The 3,217-nt window shown below is 37.7% G+C and overlaps 1 pseudogene; it reads left to right on the forward strand.

Annotated features, from left to right (window-relative positions):
- Positions 1-1,418: 1,418 nt before the first annotated feature.
- LOC110347996 (TLC domain-containing protein 4 pseudogene) lies at positions 1,419-2,187 on the forward strand (annotated as a pseudogene).
- Positions 2,188-3,217: the final 1,030 nt, after the last annotated feature.

Consider the following 3,217-nt stretch of genomic DNA (forward strand, 5'->3'; position numbering starts at 1 on the left):
TGGGGGAGCTTCCTTCCAGGTGCTGGGACCGGCTCACCTTCTGTGCCCTAGGAGCCTGGGATGGAGGCAGGGAGCTTCCTTCCAGGTGCTGGGGGCAATTAACACTATTAACAATGTTATGGTTTAGATCCAAAATGTCCCCCAAAATTGTTACAGGTATGGAAGACGACCAGATCACGGGGTGCAGTACTTATCAGTGGATTCATCCATTTATGAGTTCAGTAGCTGAGAGTGCTATTAGGAGGAGGGGCCTGGACAGAGCTGGATCACTGAGTATGTGACCAGCAATGGTGTGTTCTTTTCCCAGCTCTGCCCCTCTCTCTCTGCTTCTTGGGTGCCATGGGTTGAGCACCTTTTCCTCTGCCAGGCCCCTCTACCATCTTGTTTCTGTCTTGGAGCCAGCTGACCATAGACTCGTGCTGTGAGTTTAAGATCTACTCTCAGAAAATTTCAAGTAAGCAATACTATATTACAAACTATAGTCACTATGCTATACATTAGACCTTCAGAATTTATTTATCCTGCAACTGGAAGTTCATATTCTTTGACAAATAGCTCTCATTTGCCCCAGCCCTTGGGAAGGGGGGATTCTACTCTTTGCCTCTGTGAATTTGATTTTTCTAGGTTCCACATATAAGTGAGATCATAAGGTATTTGTTTCTCTGTGTCTGAGTTATTTCATTTAACATAATGTCCTCTAGGTTCACCAATGTTGTCACAAATGATAGGGTTTCCTTCTTTTTATGGGTATATAATATTTTATTTTATATTACCACATTTTAAAATCTACTCATTCATCAGTGATCTTCTAGGGTGTATCTATACCTAGCTTTTGTGAATAATGCTGCAATGAACATGAGGGTGCAGACATTTCTTCAAGGTTATATACCCAGAAGTGAGGCAGGTAGCTAGATCACATGTTCTAGTTTTAATTTTGGAGGAACCTCCATCTATTTTCCATAATGACATATCAATTTTCATCCCCACTAACAAAGCTTTCCTTTTCTCTGCAACCTGGCCAGCAGTTGTTATTTCTTGTCTTTTTTGTAATAGCCACCCTAAAAAGTATGAGGTGAAATCGCACTGGGAAGACCGTAACGCTTTCTAAAGAAAACATAAATGAGTATTTTTCTGTCTTGTGAGCTAATACATGAGTATGATACTATACCTTCTCAGTGATAACTAAGAAATTGTTTTTATCACATGTTAAAATATATTTTAACATTGATCATAGATAGACCTACTGCCATAAGCAGCATCATTGTCCTTCATCTTTCAGTGTAAGCTGTTCTAACAGAGACTGTGACTTGAAAAAAGATGAGAGGGCCACTTCTGCTGCAGTGAACTGTTGCTCCTCTGTGCCCTGCCTCGGGGACAGCTGACTATGGACTGAAACCTGTAATAACCATTGATGAAATATGGATACCGACACCAAACTGGTTATCAGCACTCTTTGTACTAGCTTTCTCACCTTTCAGTTTCTTTTCCACTTTGTAAGTTACCGGTTTTCTGCAAAAGTTTCCTCAGCTTTTAACAGTCTCAGCTTGGAAAAGAAGATTGACTGGAACTCAAGGTCTACATGTCATTCTTTGGTGGTTGGGATTTTTGGCCTCTATATTTTCTTCTTTAATGAGGCTCCTAGAGCTGATCCACTCTGGGGCTATTCATCATTTGTGAAACTAAATATTGCTACTGCTTCAGGCTACCTCATTTCTGATTTGTTGATTCTCATTTTCTATTGGAAAGTGATTGGCAACAAATTTTTCATAATTCATCATTGTGCAGCGCCGTATGCATACTGCTTTGTATTGGTGGTTCTTTGAAGCTCTGAAGTATCCAGAGTTTTCCAAAGCTAATGTCATCAATGGAATTCTCATGACAGTGGTGTTCTTCACTGTGCGGATTGCTGTAATATCTCCTTTCTGTAGCTTCTTGTATTCCGTGTATGGAACAGAACCCTACATCAGGCTGCGATTTGTAATCCAGTGTTCCTGGATCTCTACTTGTATTGTTTTGGATGTGATGAATGTCATGTGGATGATCAAAATCTCTGAAGGGTGCATCAAAGTCATCTCCCTCATCAGACAAGAGAAAGCCAATCATAGCCTTCAGAATGGAAAACTTGATTAAAGGTGTGGTTTGTCAAACACCTTTGACTAGATAAGCAATCTTCATTTCTACCCAGCATTATATCTATTAATAGGATGAATTGGCATGTTCTTGTGCTTCCTTATGAATTACAATTGTTATTCAGGGTTTCTGTGTCATATTTTATTCTTTTTAGAAGAAACTAAAATTTAGTCTTTATTCCAAGATTTTCTCTTTTCTTCTGCATTATAAGCATGGATAAAAATCTTAAAGTTTTAAATAAAAATTATAGATATAGTGGTGAATCTTTTCAGAAATCTTGTAGCCTGCATTAGTATTTTTCTCTGTGGAAAGATGACTGTGATAATTTGGTGCACTTGGTGTGCTGCCACTTTTGCTGAAAAGATGGGAACTATTTTTAAATCTGTAAATAACTCTCAACATTTTTTGTATTGTACTTTTTTCTTATGTCAACACCTATGTAGGTTTTTATTTCCAAATTGTTGACATGCTCTTTTCTCCAGGCTATTAAAAGTGACATTTTCTATTTTAGATATGCAGTCATCTACTAGTGATGAAGTATTTTACTCACTTTGAGAATTTTTTCATTAGTTTGATCATGGAATATACTTCCTGGATTTAAAGATTTTTTAGATGTCACTTTTTTCTATTTTAGCATTTTATCACCTTATTTCTTTTTATTTTGTACTAAGGCTTAAGGCAGATATTGTGGACCTCCTTTAAGGATGAGATTCTTCTAAGAATTCACATTGATAAATGACTAAGCTAGAGATGGTGAACCTCTTAGAGCTTTCAGTGATACAGGTACTGCAGCATGTGTGCCATAGGTTTGCCACCACTGGCCTAGGCTAATACTGCTGATGAGATCTATAAGAAAAATCATTTTAACGTTGCTATCTGCTTCCCTTTTATTTTTCTAAGAAAAATGTATTATTTTTATGTGTATAATCTCCTGAGTTTAGAACCTGATGTTATCAGTAGTCTTCTTATGCAGTATGTTTTGTCATGCTCCTAAAATAGGCCTCTTCTGGACCAGACCAAAATGCCAAAATAATCAGTATTCACGCTTTACTCAGTTTACATGCATACTTGCTTACTCGTCACTTTG

The sequence above is a fragment of the Heterocephalus glaber genome, unplaced genomic scaffold (genome assembly GCF_053883595.1).
Source record: "Heterocephalus glaber isolate CG9 unplaced genomic scaffold, H.glaber_assembly_v1.0 deba00001457, whole genome shotgun sequence".
Classification (NCBI taxonomy): Eukaryota; Metazoa; Chordata; class Mammalia; order Rodentia; family Bathyergidae; genus Heterocephalus; species Heterocephalus glaber.